Here is a 21,932-nt window from a genome sequence, read left to right as displayed (position 1 = left end):
TCTAATTTTTACGCTCTACTGACTCTTAAAAGTCAATATAAAAAGAATACCTCAACTAAAAAAATGAGCAAAGCAATGTACAGAATAAAACATATAAATAATTAGTGAGCATATTTTTAATATTCAACATCAGTGGTAATAAAAGAAATACATATCAAAGCATGCCATAAGATATTTTCCCCTATCAAATTAGAAAAAAACATTTTTAAATTTTTAAATTTCAACATCTAATTTTGGCTAAACTGAGAAAAATAAATACATGTTGTAAGAATGATACTGTTTTCAATTACTTTAAACAGAAATTTTAAAAGTTAGGTATTATGTCCTTAAATATATACTTCTTTCAGCCATATTCCACTTCTATTTTACTTTATTTTTAGAAAATTGATTGGTTAATTGATTGATTTTAGAGAAAGAGAGGAAGGGGGAGAGAGAGAAAGAGAAATAGATTTGTTGTTCACTTATTTATAAACTCACTGGTTGATTCTTGTAAGTGCCCTGACCTGGGATCAAACCGCAACTTTGGTGTAGAGGGATGATGCACTAACCAAATGAGCTAACCAGCCAGGGCCACTACTAAAAAAAGGGAGGAAAAAAAGAATTCAAGAAACTTTCCCAAAGAGATAGAGACAAAGGTATATGTGTAGGGATGGCTGTCATTAAAAAACTGAAAACAAGTGAAATGTTTACTAATATAATAGGGCTTTGATTCATAAATGGTAAAACACTCCCATGATGGAATAACATGTTAACCATTAGCAATCATGAAGTTTAAAGCCCCTTAAAATTGGGAAATATTCAAAATACAGTGAAAAAAAAATCTTACAAAACTGTAGGTGCTATTTTTTAGTTTCTGTTTTTGTGCTTGTCCACATTTTCCAAATTTCTACAATGAATATAGATTAACTTTACATCAGAAAAACAATGTTATTTTATTTTTATTTTAAAGTTATTTATTGATTGATTTTAGAGAGACAGAGAAACCGATTTGTTTTGGAGGATGCTCTAACCAACTGAGCTATCTGGTCAGGGCCCAAAACAATTGTTATTTTGAAATATCAATAAACTTTAACTAGGCCTAACCTGTGGTGGCGCAGTAGATAAAGCATCAACCTGGAATGCTGAGGTCGCCAGTTTGAAACCCTGGACTTGCCTGGTCAAGGCACATATGGGAGTAGATGCTTCCTGCTCTTCCCCCCTTTCTCTCTCTCACTCTCATTCTATCTCTCTCTTCTCTCTAAAATTAATAAATAAATAAAAATAAAATTAAAAAGTAATAAACTTTAACTAGAAGAACACCTAGTTCAAAATTATAGAATTTAAATGTGATTTCTACTTTAAAACTTAAATGTTCAAAGTTTTGTTATACATGGGAATTCAAAGTAAGAATAAAAAATAAAAGATTCCTGTGGGGCCCTATCTAAAAGCAAGATGCAAGTTTCTATATAGAGAAACTGGACTATGCAAATAATAAAATAATAGAAAAAGTAATTAATAAAACAGAATAAATAAACTAGGGATAGATCTATTAGAAGTCAGTTTATAATAGAGGAAGCACCAGTAATCATCAGAGATTGGAAGAATTATTCAGTAATTAGTTATTGTTGGAAAAATTCGCTACCAATTTGGGGCAGGGAGAAACAGCAAGGTAATTCTTATCTCACACCATGCACCAAATAAATTCCTTAGGATTAACTAATGATAAATGCATTTTTAAAACAGAAAAATAAGATTAAAAACAAAATTTGTCATACTGTTGGAGAAAAAAATGTACCATCAGAGGGGAAAGGAAAGAAATATATATTTCTTTAATTAAGTGAAAGGCGGGAGGCAGGGAGGCAGAGACAGACTCACACATGTGCCCCTACCAGGATCCACCTGGCAAGCCTCCTACTGGGTGATACTCTGCCCATTTGAAGCCACTGCTCCATTGCTTGGCAACCAAACTATTTTAGCACCTGAGGGGATGCCATGGAGCCACCCTTAGATCTAGGGCCAGATTGCTCAAACCACAACCATTTGAGCCATGGCTGCAGGAAGGAAGAAGAGAGAGAGAAAGAGAGAAAGAGAAAGGGGAGGGATGGAGAAGTAGATGGTCCCTTCTCCTGTATGCCCTGACTGGGAATCGAACCTGGGACTCCACATTCCAGGTTGATGCTCTACCACTGTGCCAGCCAGCCAGGGAAAAATTTTAAAACTTGAATGTAAATAAGAAAACACTATGTAAAATTAGAAATTAAAGGAACATAAAAAAAGAAAAATCATAAATAGCTTAACCACATAGAAATAGAAACCATCTTGGTGGCTCCCTCTATGGAACACATGCCTGTGCCTTTCCCCACACCCTTTCCCCAGGTGCATTCTCCTTGCCTTCTTCTCCTAAGCTCCAAGAGCGCTTCAAAACACAAAAACAAACATCCCCCCAAAACAAACAAACAAAAACAAGTATGAACCAGCTCTAGGTCAAAAATAAAAAGGCAAAAAACCAGCCAGAAAAAATATTTTGTAACAAAAACTACAAAAGGAATATATATTTAGCAAAGTAGTTTTTAATTTTTCTCTTTAAAATAGAAAAAAAATGCCCGAAATCCACCAAGATATGATAAAATGAATGAATACTTTCATATGCTGTGTTGTTAACAGCATTGTAAATGGGCAAAACCCTTTCGGAAAGCTTTATTTATACACTCTATGTACATATTATGACAGCTATGTGCTATATTTTATTTGTCTTTTATTTAGACATTAAATTTAATGGGGTAACACTGATCACAGCTATGTGTTTTAAAAATGTTAAAAAGGACTACAAAAAAAAATTGACTAAAATGGGAAAGAGAAGTGTCAGTGATGGGAATGGGTTACATTTTTTCCATCTCCCAAATGTCATGTAATTGTATTACTTCATTTTACTAATTTCAGTAGACAATCATACACGTACTGAACTTTATGTGTTATTTCCTTGTATTACATAATTGGGAAAATTGCAGGTGCAATTTTCAAAACAATCTCAAAAGGCAACCATTCCACTTAAAATTTTAACCTGTGATAAATAGGTCTTGTGTTTTACCATTTACCCTGGAAAACTAATGCTTTTGTGGTAGGTGAGTCTTTTTTTTTTAAAGCCATGGAAAGAGTAGATCTTTGTAAAACTAAAAAAAAAAAAAAAATGTGTCCGTGGCAAGTTAGCCCTCTAGTGAAAGAACACCCCTCAGCAGACTGGTCAAATTAAGTGCCTCAGTTCCTGCCCACAAACCTGGGAGAAAGATCTTCACGGATTCCCAACCCACCACAAGCTACAACAGCCTCCTTTCTCCAGGATGGAGCTAAGAGCAAGTCCCGATCACATGTCTCTTATCTGTACTTGCCCAGAAGAGCTCAGCTAGGGCAGACAGAACACATGCTTACAAGCTGTACACTTCAGGAAATCAAAAGGGTAAGGAGCCTTCTCTTCGTGCCATGTTCCATCACACAGAAGCACAGCAGGGGATTCAGATGTGCATGCCACCAAATACCAACATGAGAGTAACCATTGTCCAAAACCACTATGAGATACTACCTCACACCCATCAGGATGCCTCGTATCAAAAAACCAGGAAACAACTGCTGGCAAGGATGTGAAGAAAATGGGATCTTGTATGCTGCTGGTGAGAATGTAAAATTAGGACAGCCTCCAGGGAAAATAACGTGACAGTGCCTTAAAAAAATTAGAGTTACCCTATGATTCACTGATTCTACTTGTGCATGTCTACCAAAAAGAATTTTTATGTAAATTTTATGTAATGTGTATGTATATATGAATCCTATGAAAGCTAAAGGCACCAGTCACATTCAGTGACAATTTTATTCAAAGATGAAGGTTGCTCCGGGCAACATCCCAGCAGCATAGCACACACGTGAGGCTGGGTAAATGGACCTACACTGAGCCCAGACAGTTCTAGGTACCTGAGCACAGGGTGACTCCCACTTCTCAGGCTTTGTATATCTCAAGTCAAAGACCACGGGACACCCCAGGGCACTGAATGCTGGAACCATAAAACAGTGTAGAGCAATTTCCTTATCACCGGTCTCCTCAATTTAAGAGAATTTCTTTGCAAAAGTAATTTACAACGGGCAAAGTTCTCAGCCCACAGAACTCCTGGGGTTTGGCTCAGGAGATGCTGGCAAGAGTTCTTCCGTGTTCCCCAGAGAACACCTGAGAGGCTCTTTCTGTGGAGATGCAGAGGATGAAACTGTGTTACAAAATGAAGCTCTGGTCTGAGCTATTTGCTTTGACGATAGGAGCTCCAGTTTCAGGGATTATTTTGAGAATTTAATTTAGCTATAGTCAAACATGTCCATCTGTAACTTGCCTAAATAAGTCACCTGTCCCTCTAAACTGGGGTCCTGAAGCACCATTCAACTGCTCTAGCATTGTCTGCTGGACAAAGATACAAGCACACTTTTCTTTTAAAAACCTGGTCCAATGGCTCTCTGAAGCTGTCTTTAGTCTCCCTAAAGACTCTTTGACCACCTACTGGATTTTCTCAGTGCAAGAACCAGGCAGAAAAAGAGCAACTTACTGCCCTTGTTCAAAGGAAAGTGAGAAGAGTTGCAGACTAGAAGCTAGACAGACTTTATTATTCAGTACCCAACAGGATTTGCAAGAGAATAGCTCAGACATAGTCGGTTACTACCCTTCCTCTCAGGGAAGAAGCCAATTATTTCTCCTACCTAAATAGAGTTTAGCAGGACTGCGGAACATAAAAGCTTCTATGACATCTTTATCCTGGACACAATGAAGGAAAAAATAAAAGACGACAAAATTCAAGTAACTTTGCTGTGTTTTTTTTCTAAGTTACCAGGAGTAAAAAAGATTTCAATGACTTGCTAGTTTTTTCACATATAAAAAAGGCTTATCAGCTACTTTCACTTTCTAACGAACAACTCTAGTCTTCCAAATGAGTCTGGCTGTGTAAGGTATTCAATTTTAACCGAAGTTGTTTTAATGAACAAAGAAAGATATTGAAAAACAACACCTTTTTTCCCCTAAACTTGAGCATTGTGTTGGATGCGGCCCTTGAGATCAGAGAGCAAAGCTATACAAATGGGAGTGACATCTGTTGCAGGAAGAGTACCCCAAGAGTGAAGAGACTTGCTGGTAGGCATCTAAGTCTCCACCTGGGGAAGGAGCAGCGGGCTCACAGGCAGCTGAGAAAGGCAGCCCCGAGGGGAAGCAGAGGGTGGCTGGGCTGCAGAGTGTGCTGGCAACTGGTGAGTTCATCATTCCAGCAGCCTGGGTCACAGTTGTGTCTAAGAGTCCGCAGACTAATTTTTCAAAAAGTAGCTTAGGGTTTGAGAAGTGCTGGGAGTTAGAAACTGCTCCTCAGGTGCTAATCCTGGCAGGTGGTGTTGCCTCTAAGGAGGCCCGCACAAAGGGTTTCACATGCATTCACGCCAGTATGCAGTGTGGGAGGCTCTTGGGGCCTGAGTGTAACACACACACACACACACACACACACACACACACACACACAATACATATGTGTATGTGTGTGTGTGTATGTGTGTGTGTGTGTGTGTGTGTGTGTGTGTGTATATATATATATATATATATATATATATATATATATATATAAAAACTGGGTTTCAGAGAGCTGATGTGACTTGCTAACCGTCCAAAGCTACACCAAGGTGAGGCGTGCATCCAGGCCTGCTGACTCCCAGAGCTGCCTCCATCTCAGCCCTGGGATCTGAAGGCACTCACTGGCACTAGCTAGCATCAGTCTGAGCAGCCTGACAAGGCCAGTTGCTACATGCGAGCACCACCAGTGTCTACTCAGCTGTCAGGGGGCATGGCATTGGTACGGATTCCTGGAACCCTGCCAAGCTCTCCGGTTGTCTGGTGGCAGCCTGCTTCTGCAGTACAAGAAGTCAGGAAGGAGGGGAAGTGCCTAAGTGGCCCACAGGAGGGGTGCAGGTGCACACAGACTGCTGCAGCTCGCAGGGCTCTGGGTACTGTCCCTCTGCCCCCAGTCTTCCCCTCTCGTTCTTTATGAGTATCGAGTTGCTTGAAGCATGGCTTTTACTTGCTGCTCTATTCTCTTCCCCTTCCACTTTTCTAAGCAGCTAAGGACACCCTCTTAGACATGGTCTCCTTTGGCCTTATTAATGCTAATTGTGTGTGGGGGGGGTTGGGGGGGTTCAGATCAACAAAAATTGGTACTGTTAACTTAGATCATGAAGCTGGATACAAATAAAAGTTCACATATACAAGAGCCCTGACTCAACCTTGAAGCCCAGAGTTTTGCTTATACGATCCATTTAACCTCCACCACTGCCCTTGAAGGTAGATGTATGCCCCCAGCGTGTAGAAAACAGCTTTAGAAAGGTTAAATTCCCTAAGCTCAGAACGAGCCTAGCTCACTACCAAGGCCCCACTCTACCACCACTATTCCAGAAATCACACCAGTGGGAATCCCTCTGAAGGGACTGGCTCGTACTTGAAATAAGGATTCTGACTCTCCTCCAAGGGGCTGTGTTTAAACCAGACCAACAAATCTAACTTTCTTTGTTCAGACAATTCTGAACGGCACTGGTCTTGCTGAATGCCACCTTCCCAGACAACATGCCAGGTGGAAGGAAGAAGCTGACAATCCATTTCTGAGAAAGTAAAGTAAATTCACAATTACCCCTTGCAGCTGAAAACACACTTAACTGTAAACAGCCTACTGGGACTACTATTCCCCCTTTCCCCAAATGCAAGCCAAGAGGCCACATTTGAGAAATCTGGGTGTGTGGGGGGGCTTATTTAAATCATGGTCGAAATAGTTACAAGTGGTAAGGAGGACTGGAATCAGGGGGGGACGGGGACTGTTCTGAACACAGAGGTATTGTTTTCCTACCTGCACTGTGAAGGTAACAAAAGTTCACCAAGCTCACAGTACAAAGGTTAGGGAGCGATTGATAAATTGGGCAAGAGGTTTGCTGCTGAGACTGCTGCAGCTATTTAGATGCTGTGGTGAGTAGGCATAGGAAGGGAGAGGAAAGTGAGGAGATGACACATGGCATCACAGGTGAGAGGGCTTCATGGGCAAGCTGACTATAGCAAGTAATATTTCAACAGAAGGAACCATCCAGGGGAAGCTGCTACACCTGAGCATTTTGAACTCAGCTACATAATAAATGGCCCCTCTCTACACGATCCACCATTACCAGCTACCGCTCCATGCTTCATCAGCTACACTCAGTGAGTGTTTCAAATTATAGAACAATAAGCATGGGGTTAGGATATAACTCAAAAAATCTGGCAAGCAGAGGCCCCCAATTCCATCCTGAAATGAAGATTATCTGTGAGTACATGTGCATGGTGTGCACACTCCATTTAGATAAAGAGTTCCAGTTCCTGAGACTTTGAAAAGGTTCTAGGATTGCGCATAGATTTTGTGCTGTTTCCTGGAGGTTTTTTGATACACAAAGCCGTCACGACACTGGGCTCTGCCCACAGGTGACAACGTCCTGTTGCAGTTAATGGAGAAAGTTCTCTGGGAGAGTGGCAGGGGCAGGGAAGTTGGTGCATCACAGAGCTCAGAGGAGGCTCCTCTGGGACCAGAAGTACTTACCAAGAAAAACCCAAGTAGCTGAAACCCCACTGTCTTTGAAGCCAGAGGTGCTCCTACATTGTGTCCTGAAAGGTCACCTCTGGGAGATAATAATATTCTGCTTTGGCAAAGGAAGAGACCTGAAATCTTCACAGGCTGCAGCAGGAAGATGGTATGAGAACTCAGGCCTTGCAATAGTTATGCCATCAGTGCCTCGAGTGGTGGGAAACTCTGAACCTGGATGTGAAGGTGTCCATACCATTGCTCTTGGCACCCGTGCAAGCACATGGTCCAAAGACGCACTGCATTCTCTCACACAGATGAGAAGATTGTTAAAGGGGAAGTCTATCTTTTCCTTAAACTAGAAAGACTACTTAAAGATGCTACAAAATTGTATAAATCCTGATTCAATCTCTTATTAGTTGAAAACTTAGACACATTATCTAACCTCTCTGAGTTTCTATTTCTTTACCTACAAAGGCATATGTTATACCTGTACACTAGAAAGGATTGCTATGAAGTTAATGCACACAAGCACTCAGCATAGGGCCCGGTCTGCAGTGAAGAGAGGTATTCATTCAATCAGAGGTTCTCTTTGAACCAGTGCCAGAATCACAACTGGACACCAAGTGTATATATTGATCTTTCATATACGGTACTGTATATGCTTGGCAATTCTGCTTCCTCAAAACACATTTATTAGAAATAAGTTCCATGAAGGCTGAGACATTTCATGTTTAATTGCCATGACCCCAATGTTAACTCAATATCTGTTGTATGAGCACACTGATAAACAAAGTGGAGATGCCCACACTATTTGGAACAATTGTATGTATTTACCAATAGGCATGTGTCTAGGCAGTGACGAAGAGGAGCGTTTCTTAGAACTCTGGGACCATTCTGCTTTGTGTGCCATTCGTTAGTAATGCCTGGTGCCAACGCAGTCTACGGTGTACACACACCTGACAAAGGGTCCTCACTCTTTTGGGGCTCAGGACTCCTTTGATGACCCCAAAGAGCTTTTGTCTGTGTCACTTAGATATATTGGTATTTTCCATGTAAGAAATTAAATCTAGTTTATCTAAAATAACAATGATAAGTACTGTTGACATAAATAGATATTTTTTATAAAAATAACTATTTTCCAAAACAAAACTTAACTAGAAGTGAAGTGTGCATTGCTTACATTGTTTCAAATCTCTTTGAATGCTGGGCTCCAGAGGTGACTGAATACTGCACATCATATATCCTCTGGGTTAGTCCAGGCAGGGGTCCCCAAACTTTTTATACAGGGGTCCAGTTCACTGTGCCTCAGACCATTGGAGGGCCGCCACATACAGTGCTCCTCTCACTGACCACCAGTGAAAGAGGTGCCCCTTCCAGAAGTGCGGAGGGGGGCGGGATAAATGGCCTCAGGGGGCCGCATGCGGCCTGCGGGCCGTAGTTTGGGGACGCCTGGTCCAGAGGGTAAAAAAGTGGAAAAAGAAACTCTATTGCTATAAAACGATTCTGACCTTTCTCATGCATCCACTGAAGAGATATCAAGGACCCATGGGGGTCCCCAAACCAGACTTCTCAAAGTACCACCACTACTTGGCCAGTGATAACAATAAAACATCATATTTGCTTCTACTATGAAGGGTGGTTTATTTTACGAACATCTGAATTTCAAATTTCAAAACTGAACCCTATTTTTAATCATTTGCCTCAATGTCTATGCCTTCATTTAGCCAGAATCTGCCAGGCACTGTAGCTAACATAATGACAAGGATACGTGTGAGGGTGTGCCCAAGGTCAAGTCCTCATGACACAGGCCTGCATATTCCCAGACTGGCAGTGACACTTAGAAAGTACTTTCTGCCTCAGCTTCTCCCACCTCATTTTCCTAAGCACTTCCTAAAAATGATGCTTTCTCCTTTGAGTCCTCCTTAGGAGAATGATCAAAAAATCTTTACTTCCCATCCAGCCTTATCGCATAACTCACCATTCCACTATTTCGTAGGGTTAGAAACTTCATAAATGGATTTGTCGGATCCATGTAACCGGCCTGTATTAATTTTACTGTAATTATTCTAGTAAAATGGAGAATAGAACTTTTATCAGTTCATGTTCACTTATAAAACTATTTTTACTAAATGAGGCATTGCTTTTGTGCCATGTGTATATGCTGAGACAGAGCCCGAGACAGCACTATACAGCATATCATTTTTATTTATGATAGAGACTCCCACCCCTTTCCATCAAGTTCTCTCTGTGAAGAACCACAGAAGAAAGGTGTTGGCGCCAATATAAAACTGAATTTCTCCCACACCACTAGTCTGTTTTTATGTTACAAGGGTGTGCTGAATTTTATTACTGATCACTTTCCTTATTTGCTTTGAGTGGTCAGAAGCTCACAGCCAGCTCTGAAAACCACAGCTAGCAAATGATCTAAATGAAGTTCATGCATTTTCCGTATCAACCTTACCTCAAGCTTTAGCTTACATTTCTACTTTAGCCTCCATTCACATATTTACTCTAAATACTGTTGTATTATGTGTATTTCTGTAATTCCTTTTGGGGGTCAAAGCAGGATATATATATGAATAAATACATAGTGTGAATCTTTTTTTTTTTGTATTTTTCCGAAGCTAGAAACTGGGAGGCAGTCAGACAGACTCTTGCATGCGCCCGACCGGGATCCACCCGGCATGCCACCAGGGGGCGATGCTCTGCCCATCTTGGGGCCTCGCTCTGCCGCAATCAGAGCCATTCTAGCGCCTGAGGCAGAGGCCACAGAGCCATCCTCAGCGCCCGGGGCCAACTTTGCTCCAATGGAATCTTGGCTGCGGGAGGGGAAGAGAGAGACAGAGAGGAAGGAGAGGGGGAGGGGTGGAGAAGCAGATGGGCGCCTCTCCTGTGTACCCTGGCCGGGAATCGAACCCAGGACTTCTGCATGCCAGGCCGACACTCTACCACTGAGCCAACCAGCCAGGGCCCATAGTGTGAATCTTTATCTTGAACCAAGCTTCTCAGACAAGCCCCTGAAGAGAATGGGCAAAAGTCAGCTGGGGCAAAGTAGGAAACAGTTAACATTTAGCCATTTGTTTTCTATAGCTCATATTATTAAGTACACTTCCTGATTCAAGTGAGCTGTTATTTAACATTATAAACTTTCAGCTACCATACCACCTAATCCACTTTGAGGGTGTTCATTTGCAGAAGCTCTCCTGGGATTAGGGAAAGGAAAAAGAATGCCAGGTAAATTATATATGTATCATCTTATCTTTTACTCCCCACAAATATTTATGAAATACTAATATTTCTTTTTCCACTTGATAGGTGAGAAAACCAGGGCTCTAAGGTTACACGGGTGGTAAGTGGTGAAGTCAGACTGTGAAACCAGGTCTATAGTACTCAGGTGCTATGGGGAACGTGTTCACTTTGTGAAATTCAGGGAGCTGTACATTTAGTATATGTGTAGTTTTTCTGTTTGACTACTATACTTGAATAAAATGTTCAGAAGCAAAGAAAAAGGCCATTAGGCTTTCTTACTCTATCTCAGTGCAAAGTTAATGGGACAAAATCAGTGTGAAGTAGAGTAGAAGAAACAAGTAATGAGTTAGCGGCAGGAACCCTGATGTTACTGCCTTAACTATTCAACACTGATGGGATTATATTTAATGAATGAAATACTGAATTTAATGAATGGACCCTTTATTAGGTCCCTTCCACTCTTATGCTTATTCTCCAAGGACACTGGGTCAGAAGGATGACATAAGTTACAACCTATGCCTGTGTGTATCAGGCCTCCACAATAAACCAGGAGGCCAAGAGTAGATTAAAAAGTAATAATGATAATAACATCTTCCTTTTTTTATCTTTCTTAGGTTTTCTTTTTCACCATTAAAACTATGTAGAAGCAAATGAAATATCCTTAAGTAGGTTTTCTACTTTGCTGGGTATTAGACTCTCCTGTAGAACTGATAATATTTTAGGAGAGCTTCCCCTAACATCTGTCATTGAGTATTGAGAAATCTAAAATAACTTTATCAGAATTTTTTTATTTTTCTTCTTTTCCAAGTGAAAGGAGGAGAGATAGAGAGATATACTTCTGCATGCACCCCGACTAGGATCCACCTGGCAACCCCCGTCTGAGGCCTATGCTCTGCCCATCTGAGTCCATGCTTATAATCAAGCAGAGGCTCTATGGAGCCATCCTCAGTGCCTGGGGCCAGTGCGCTTAAATCAATCGAGCCATGGCTACAGGATGGAAGAGAGAAAGAGGGAGAGAAAGAAGGGACGTGGAGGGGAGAAACAGATGATCGCTTCTCCTCTGTGACCTGACTGGGAATCGAACCTGGGACTCCCACATGCCAGGCCGACACTCTACCACTGAGCCAACCAGCAAAGGCACTGTTTTGTTTTTGTTTTTTAAGCCCTCCACAAGAATCATTTTGAAGTTAAAATTCTTATGGCTTGCCTGACCAGGCAGTGGTGCAGTGGATAGAGCATCGGACTGGGATGCCGAGGACCCAGGTTCAAGACCCCGAGGTCGCCAGCTTGAGCGTGGGTTCACCTGGTTTGAGTAAAAGCTCACCAGCTTGGACCCAGGGTCGCTGGCTCAAGCAAGGGGTTACTTGGTCTGCTGAAGGCCTGCGGTCAGGGCACATATGAGAGAGCAATCAATGAACAACTAAGGTGTCGCAATGCGCAATGAAAAACTGATGATTGATGCTTCTCATCTCTCCGTTCCTATCTGTATGTCCCTATCTTTCCCTCTCTCTGTCTCTGAAAAAGAAAATTCTTATGGCTTTTTCATAACAAAATTCAGCTTAAGGGGGTGCCAGTATAAAACAAGATTAATGCCTGTCCTGTGGTGGAGCAGTGGATAGAGCATCAACCTGGAATGCTGAGGGTCGCCAGTTCAAAACCCTGGGCTTGCCTGGTCAAGGCACATATGGGAGTTGATGCTTCCTGCTCCTCTCCCCCTTCTCTCTCTCTCTCCCTTCTAAAATGAATAAATAAAATCTTGAAAAAAAAAAAACAGATTAAAGGGGTAGAATAAAGGTACTGTGCTGGGTGTCAGGAACTGGGTTCTAGTCCTGCCACTACTAATTAGTTACCTTTAACAAGTCACTTAATGTGTAGGTATTCCCTTCCCTTTTCAGTAAGATGAAGAAATTAAGCTAGATGATTTTTTAAATTGAATGTATTAGGGTGATATTGGTTAATAAAATTATATAGGTTTCAAGTGTACAGTTCTGTAATACATCATCTGCATATTGTACTGTGTCTTCACCACCCAGTCAACTCTCCTTCTATCACCATTTATCGCCCCCTTGACCCTCTTCAACCCCCCCACCCCCCTCTCCTTTGGCAATCACCATACTATTGTGTCTGTAAGTTGTTTTTTCTTTTTTTCCTAATCCCTTCACATTTCTCACCTCGCTCCCCAAACCCCACTCCCTTCTGACAGTTTCAGTCTGTTCTCTGTATCTATGAGTCTGTTTCTATTAGTTAATTTGGCTCATTAGATTCAACATATTAGTGAAATTAGAGGGTACTTGTCTTTCTCTGACTGGTTTATTTTACTTAGCATAATACTCTCCAGGTTTATCCATGCTGTCGCAAAAGGTAATATTTCCTTCTTTTTTATGGCCATAAAGTATTCCATTGTGTTTTATCCACTCATCTACTGATGAGTGCTTGTGCTGCTTCCAAATCTTGGCTACTGTAAATAATGCTGCAATGAACACAGGGGTGCAGATATTATTTCAAATTAATATTTTGGACTTCTTCAGATATATTTCCAGAAGTGGAACTGCTGGGTCATAAAGCTGTTCCATTTTTAAATTTTTTGAGGAAACTCCATACTGTTTTCCACAGTGGCTGCACCAGTCTGCATTCCTACCAACAGTGCAGGAGGGTTCCCTTGTCTCCACATCCTGACCAACATTTGTTTATTGATTTATTGATGGTAGCCTTTCTGATATGTACGAGGTAATATCTCATTATGGTTTTAATTTGCATTTCTCTGATGATTAGTGATGTTGAGCATCTTTTCATATGCCGGTTGCCTGGCCATCTGTATATGCTTTCTGGAGAAGTGTCTATTCAGGTCCTTTGCCCATTTTTTAGCTGGATTGTTTGTTTTTTTGTGTTTTGAGTTATATGTGTTCTTTATGAATTCTGGATATTAACCCCTTATCAGATATATCACTGGCGAATATGCTCTCATTCAAGAGTTGTCTTTTCATTTGGTGACAGCTTCCTTTGCTATGCAAGCTAGATGATTTCTAAGTTTTATTCATGACCAAATACTCTACAATTCTGAGGTAGCTCAAAAATAATTTTATTAAATTCCCACCTATATATGGCACAATGCCAGACACTGAATATCTTCTCATGCAAATTCAGGAGCTCTGCCCTGGCCAGTTTAGCTCAGTTGCTTAAGATCATCGTCCTGAGACAACAAGGTTGTGGGTTTGGTCTCCGGTCAGGGCACACATGGGAAGCAACCAAAAAATGCACGACTGAATGGAACAAGAAATACTTCCCTCTCCCTCCCCTCTCTCTCCCTTCCTCTCTCTGTCTCTCTAAAAAAATCAATAAAATTTAAGCCCTGGCCAGAGAGCTCAGATGGTTGGAGAGTCATCCCGGAGCGCAGAGGTTGCTGGTTCGATTTCCCAAGTAGGGCACAAACGGAGCAGCTCAATGTTTTTCTCTTCCTCTCTCTCTCTCCCCCTGCCTCTCTCAAAAAAAGAAAATAAAAAAATTTTTTAAAAAGAAAGAAAACGAACAAAACAAAGAAAATTAAAGAGCCCAATTAAGGCACTGAAGGCCACCCCCTTTTGCACAGTGGTAAGCAAATGGAGTACTTATGGACAAAGGTCTGATGTTTTTTCAAATACATCTGGGTTTCCTTTATTTTCTAGACATCTGTCAATATTGTTAGAGGCCATGAACCTGGCCATGGTAATATTAGCTTTGAAGGATTCTTACCTGGCCCAGAGGCCAGGCAAAGACAACAGAGCCAGGGACAAAATGTGGAGACCAAGCAAATGATGACTTTATAAGCCATCAAAAAGGTCTCTTTAAACCTTAGAGTGATCTTAGTAACTGGGATGTCTGAGTTACTATTACCTAGATAGCAATTCTCTAGAAAACAGAAAATCCTATTTTATTATATAGCTGAAAGCAGAAAATACAGTGGACCAAGGCTAAGCTCTGGAGAGAGACAGCAGCATTACTTTCACATCATAACCATTATGTAGAAGTTGTGTAACTATGGGCAAATTTTTTTACATCACTAAGTCTTAATCACCTGTTCAACTGATTATCAACAGAAGTTAATGAAGGGAGTTCTTATAAGGAATAAATGGGAAAATACATGTAAAACACTTATCACAGAGCCTGGGACAAGGTAATAATAGCTCAAGGAATAGTCATTTTTCTATTTCACCCCAAAGTCTTCTCATCTCTGTTTCTGAGAGTCTGGGAGACTATAATTTCCTGTATATGCCTTCCTTTCATGGACTTCTTACCCCAGGCCTTGGGATCTCTGAATGCTCAGTAAGGACTTCCTAAAGGAATGACTTATAAGGCACAAAACACAATACAAAGGCATGGTTATGATCCATGTAGACCTCTTGGGCCCATTTCTGCTGCAGGCCAGTTTTATTTGATTATTTCCAAGGTCAGAATTTTGCTTTGAGGACCCACACAAAGACAATTCTACATCAGCTGACTCTAGGCAAGTTATTTAACATCTCTGTGCCTCAATTTCCTCTTCTATAAAATGGTGTTAATAACATTAGTCTACTCCTAGATTTACATGCAAAGGACCTGACACACAGCACTTCATAGGTGTTGGCTACAATATTTTAAATCTTTTGAGAAATTTCCCATTAAGTGGTATGTGTTTAATAAAAACCTGAATTTACCATAACTTCAGCATCTTTACCAGATCCTGCTAACAGTACCACCACAGAGCATCTTAAAATATTTAAATCCCTGCCTTCTTGTCTCATTCCCTTGGCCTATGTCAGGTCCAGGAATCTGCATTTTCGATGAACCCCTTGAGTGAGTCCCAGCTGGTGGACAATGAACTGACAAATACAACCCTGGAACAGGCTGAAGAAACTGAATCAAATGTCGGGTGATTTCCCTCCCGCTATGAGAGACAGATTTATGGTTTGGGTAAAAACCATTAAGAACACATTGGTTTTCTTCACTGGTTTCACTTTGAGTTTCTGCCTCCTGCAATGCAAAGTGAAATCACCCAGAGCCTGCCAGTTTAGGTCGTTACCTCCCACGTGAGGCAGAGTACCATGTGATCAGAAAGCCTACGCTGAAACTGGAGGAAGACACAAGTCAAGGGGAATCACTCTGTTTTTTTTTTCTTTCTGAAAAGAAAAAAAATTATAACCCTACAGAAATGTGTGTGACATGCGATAAACAGAAAAGGAACAATATTGAGTTTTTGTCCAGAGAAAGCTACCTTATGTTACAATACATGCAGATCAATGTACACAGTCGTGACTCTAATCTCAAAGGGTGTGGCATCTTTAGTACAGAATTTAGGGAAAAATAGGAGCATTTGACAAACTATAGAAATGATCCCTGAAAGTATAGTCTTAATAGGAGCATTTGAAATAAACCCCATAAGGGCCTGAAGAACACTGTGGATGATCTATATGCAAATATTGAAATATAATGATCTCATAATTTTTTTTTTCAATCTAGAATCTGAGTCTTCTGATGCTGGCTTCCTCTCTCTTACTATCCATAGGGATAACACTCAGACAGGATTCAGTAACCTCATAAATTTAAAAGAATATCAAACCAAAAGTAGTTTGCTTTCCAAGACAAAATGAATCAGATTGCAAAAACTCTAAGATTTCAATGTCAGAAATCAATGAGATCTAAGGGTTTAAAATTATGCAAAATTTGTAAAATGTTGTCATATAAATATTGTGATGAGAAATCACCCAGATGGAAGTGTCCATATTCTTGCTTATTCCTAGCAATATCTTATGCAACTCAAACACTGAATAATTATTAATCAAATATTACCATAATCTGTTCATAAAACATACTATTAAAAACACAATAATATTGTACACCTCCCAAAACACTTAAAAAATACCATTTATAATACCATTAAAATTTTAAGGTTCCTATGAATATATATTGTATATATTTCTATATGTAATATGTATATGTTGTAATGTTTTTACACATACTATAGTTTCATAAAGAAAATTATATAACTTTCTTTGGATACTGAAGAGGTTATAAATAAACAGAGAAATCAATGTTCATGTACTTTACACATATTATATGTAACACATTTAATCACTTAATCCTCTCAATTATCCTATAAAGTATTATATATTTGCTATTTTATAAGAAAAGAAATTGAGACAGGTTAAGGTTAAACAAAGTCTCCAGTGTCATGTGGCCAATGAGGAGTGGAGCCAGGATGCGAACCCAGAAAGCCGGTCACCATCCTTTTCAAGATTTTGCATGCTGTTAGTATGGTAGACTCCCTTTTGTAAACATGTCAGTTCTTCCCAAATTGGTTTTCAGAGCCAGTGCGATCCTAATAAAAACTTCAACAGGTTCTGTTAGGAACTTGACCTGTTTCTAAAATTTATATAGAAGGGCAAAAAGCCGGGAACAAGACATGCCTGAAGAACAACTAGGGAAGAACACTAGGAAGCTGTGATAACTAAGATAGCATAGGGTTGGGTCAGGAATTGACAAAGGGACCAACGGAACAAATGACAGCACAGAAACAGACACAGCACAAATGGCCACTTGGTATAATGCACAGGCAGTATTCCAGATTATGTGGGAAAGATGGGCACTTCAATAAATAATGCCTGGACAACTACTTATTCATTCAGACAAAAAATAAAAACAGACCCCTACTTTATAACATCCACAAAAATCACTTTCAGATTAATAAAATGTAGTAAAATAACATGTGAAAGACGAAGCTATAAAGGACACAGGAGAAAAAAAAGAGGACACAGGAGAATATCTTCATGAACATGAGACAGGGAAGAATTTCTTAAACAAGATGCAAAAATTATTGACCATAAAGGCCAAGATTGATAAATCCAAACAATATTAAAATTTAGTTGTGTGCATCTAAAGGCATCACAAAGTAAAAAGACAAATCACAAGGTAGAAGAAGATATTTGCAACACTATATTGCAACACAAAAGATTCACGCCAGAACATGTAAAGGAGTCCTACAAATCAGTTTTTTAAAAATAAAGGCAATTTACAGAAAAGTAGGCAAAACATTTGAATAAACATTTTAGAAGCCCTGGCCAGATAACTTGATTGGTTAGACTTTAGGGCATCGTCCTGAAGGGCAGAGGTTGCCAGTTTGAACCCCAGAGTGAGCACATACAGGAAAAGATCTATGTACTTTCTTATCTCTCTCTCTCCCCACCCTAAAAATCGATAAATAAAATAAAATAAACAGTTAAGAAAAGGGGTAACCAAATGGCCACTAAGCCTTATTATTAATCCGGAAAAAGCAAATTGAAACCACAATGAGACAGCATATCACATTCACCAGATTGACAAAAATTGGAAAGTCTAGCAGGGGTCCCCAAACTTTTTACACAGGGGGCCAGTTCACTGTTCCTCAGACCATTGGAGGACCACCACATACAGTGCTCCTCTCACTGACCACCAATGAAAGAGGTGCCCCTTCCGGAAGTGCGGTGGGGGCTGGATAAATGGCCTCAGGGGGCCACATGCGGCCCGCGGGCCGTAGTTTGGGGACATCTGGAATGGTACCAAACTGTGGTGAAGACATGGAGCAACAGAACACTCATTCACTGTTAGAGGAAATACAAACTGGAACAAACACTTGGGGAAATAGTTTGAAATTATAGCCGAAAGTTAAATACACATATATACTATGATCCCCTCAATCTATCTCCCACATACACTTTAGAAATCTTTACTAGGAGATATATTCATATGGATTAACATATCATTGTAGTACAGAGGAACACTAAATAGTGAAAACCCATAAACAACAGCTATAGGCATCAGCATGGCTAGGTCCTGGCAATCATATTGATGTCTGTTGTTGATAAAAACAAACAACTAAAAAGTATTACACACTAAACACTTGCAAAACTAAATGATGTCATTTAAATACAGTGTGTCCGTAAAGTCATGGTGCACTTTTGACTGGTCACAGGAAAGCAACAAAAGATGATAGAAATGTAAAATCAGCACCAAATAAAAGGAAAATCCTCCCAGTTTCTGTAGGATGATGTGGCAGCATGTGTGCATGTGCAGATGATGACGTAATACCATGTATACAGTGGAGCAGCCCACAGCCAGTCGAGATGTGGATGGTACAGAGGAAAGTTCAGTGTGTTCTGTGGCTCGCTAAATTCGAATCCATGACCAAAGTGCAACGTGAATATCGGCGCGTTTATAACAAAGCACCACCACATAGGAATAACATTACTCAGTGGGATAAGCAGTTGAAGGAAACCAGCAGTTTGGTGGAGAAACCCCGTTCTGGTAGGCCATCAGTCAGTGACGAGTCTGTAGAGGCAATACGGGATAGCTACCTAAGGAGCCCTAAAAAATCTGTGCGTGAGCTCACATCAAACTGCACTGAATAGGTATGAAACTGGGATTGCTTTCCTTTTATTTGGGGCAGATTTCACATTTCTATTGTCTTTTGTTGCTTTCCTGTGACCAGTCAAAAGTGCACCATGACTTTACGGACACACTGTACATCGACATAATTGTGAGCTTCCTATGGAGAAAAGAGGAAGGTGGCTTTGAAGTAGAGAAGGTTCTGAGGCAATGTTCTATTTCTTAGTCTGGATGGGGCTTACATACATGTCCACTTTCCAAAATTATTCATTGAACCATAGATAACCATATATTTTCTACATTCTTCTGCATGTTTGCTATATCTCCTCATTTCTGACTATCCTCCTAAGAAAGAGCAATTCGTCTTCCTGAATAGAAGGGACCTGTCTTTTAAAAAGCAAGACACAACACCAACTTCCAAATTTAAAAATTAAGAGATCTATTTTATTTTATTTTATTTTATTTTTTCCATTTTTCTGAAGCTGGAAACAGGGAGAGACAGTCAGACAGACTCCCGCATGCGCCCGACCGGGATCCACCCGGCATGCCCACCAGGGGCGACGCTCTGCCCACCCGGGGGCGATGCTCTGCCCATCCTGAGCATCGCCATGTTGCGACCAGAGCCACTCTAGCGCCTGGGGCATAGGCCACAGAGCCATCCCCAGCGCCCGGGCCATCTTTGCTCCAATGGAGCCTTGGCTGCGGGAGGGGAAGAGAGAGACAGAGAGGGAAAGCGTGGTGGAGGGGTGGAGAAGCAAATGGGTGCTTCTCCTGTGTGCCCTAGCCGGGAATCGAACCCGGGTCCTCCGCACGCTAGGCCGACGCTCTACCTCTGAGCCAACCGGCCAGGGCTTAAGAGATCTATTTTAGAAGAAAATCCATTAAAGACAGCAAGAACATTCAGTGATAAAGAAGGAATCCTAAATAAAAGCAACAACAGCCTGACCTGTGGTGGCGCAGTGGATAAAGCGTCAACCTAGAAATGCTGAGGTCGCCGGTTTGAAACCCTGGGCTTGCCTGGTCAAGGCACATATGGGAGTTGATGCTTCCAGCTCCTCCCCACCTTCTCTCTCTGTCTCTCTCTCCTCTCTGTCTCCCTCTCTGTCTCTCTCTCTCCCTTTCTCTCTTCTCTCTAAAATGAATAAATAAATAAAAAATTAAAAAAAGCAACAACAGCTCACCAACATCTTATTTTACTATCATTTTCATAGAAGTTAACAAATAGAGTCCGATAATTAACATATGGATGTTGTGTGGTAGCAGACAGTGGCAGAATTACCATTGAAACAACTAGAGAAGCGATAAGAAATGCAGAACACAGCAAATACCCGATGATGTTTTAGTCACCTTTAAAGACAAGCTATAAGTGTCAGCCTGGAGTGAGGGAGTCCCGGGTTCGATTCCCAGCCAGGGCACACAGGAGAAGCCTCCATCTGCTTCTCCACCCCTCCCCGTCTCTTTCCTCTCTGTCTCTCTCTTCCCCTCCCGCAGCTGAGGCTCCATTGGAGCAGGGTTGGCCTGGGCGCTGAGGATGGCTCTGTGGCCTCTGCCTCAAGTGCTAGAGTGGCTCTGGTTGCAGCAGAGCGGCACCTCAGATGGGCAGAGCATCGCCCCCTGGTGGGCATGCCAGGTGGATCCCGGTCGGGCGCATGTGGAAGTCTGTCTGACTGCCTCCCCGTTTCCAGCTTCAGAAAAATACAAAATAAAAATAAAAATAAAGACAAGCTATAAAATTGAAGTATAGCAATACAACAATGCTTTTTATTTAATAATTCTTTTCTTTTCATCTACATCTTTTCATCTCCTTCTTTTTTTTTTAAAGAATTAAGAGCCCTGACCCAAACCTAAGACTGCATTCTGACTGCAATTAAAGTACAAGACTATACAGAAGTACAAATGATCTCCCCAAAGGTCTACACTGACACTCTGACAGCAAACAGATTTTTACTCAGCTGGAGTTTTCTGAAATTGGTTCTGCATTTGTTTTTACTAGGAGGTCACTTAAATTTTTACCCACTTGTTTAGCTTCAAGGATTGAAATAAAATGTTTGCTGGCCAAACAAATACTGGTTTTTAAATTCTCCACTTGGGCTGCTGGATAAAACACTTGTTTACTGAATCAAATGTTTTATTTGGAAAACGTTGGCCAGAGTGGACACCATCCAAGAAACATACCAGGATGTGCTAAGATGGTGATGTCACACCCTTGATAGAAGCTGGCGTTTTAGGGCAACTTCACAAAGTTTACTTTCAAAGAACAGAACAATAGGAAAACCTATCTGTTAAAAAAAAAAAGAAAGTTAACTAAAGGCCTACACTGCTCTTATTGGGTCATTAAATAGGGCAGTTCAATTCACCCCAAAAGCTAACCTCTTTATATAATCAAGTGAATCTTATAAATGGCATTCTAATAATTATTATTATTACTAATTTAGAGCCAAGTCTCTCCCTTTAGGTTTATTTTATACTTCTGGTTCTCTTATGTGACACGGCATGAAAGAGCATTTCTATCTCTTAATAAGATACACTAGAATCCTGAAATGCCATTATTAACCACAAAATAGGAAAATAGGACTGAGCATAAGAGCAAGTTTAACTTGAAATCTATCCAAGAAGATTTACTTTCTTACATACCAAAAGAAAACATCCTACAATACAGCCTTGGGACCCTGTGGTTAGTTTTATATGGAGGCTCCAGTAAACATTTTATATTTGACCAAATCAGAT

This window comes from Saccopteryx bilineata, chromosome 3, assembly GCF_036850765.1.
Source record: "Saccopteryx bilineata isolate mSacBil1 chromosome 3, mSacBil1_pri_phased_curated, whole genome shotgun sequence".
NCBI classification, from domain to species: Eukaryota; Metazoa; Chordata; class Mammalia; order Chiroptera; family Emballonuridae; genus Saccopteryx; species Saccopteryx bilineata.
This window is presented reverse-complemented; position numbering follows the sequence as displayed.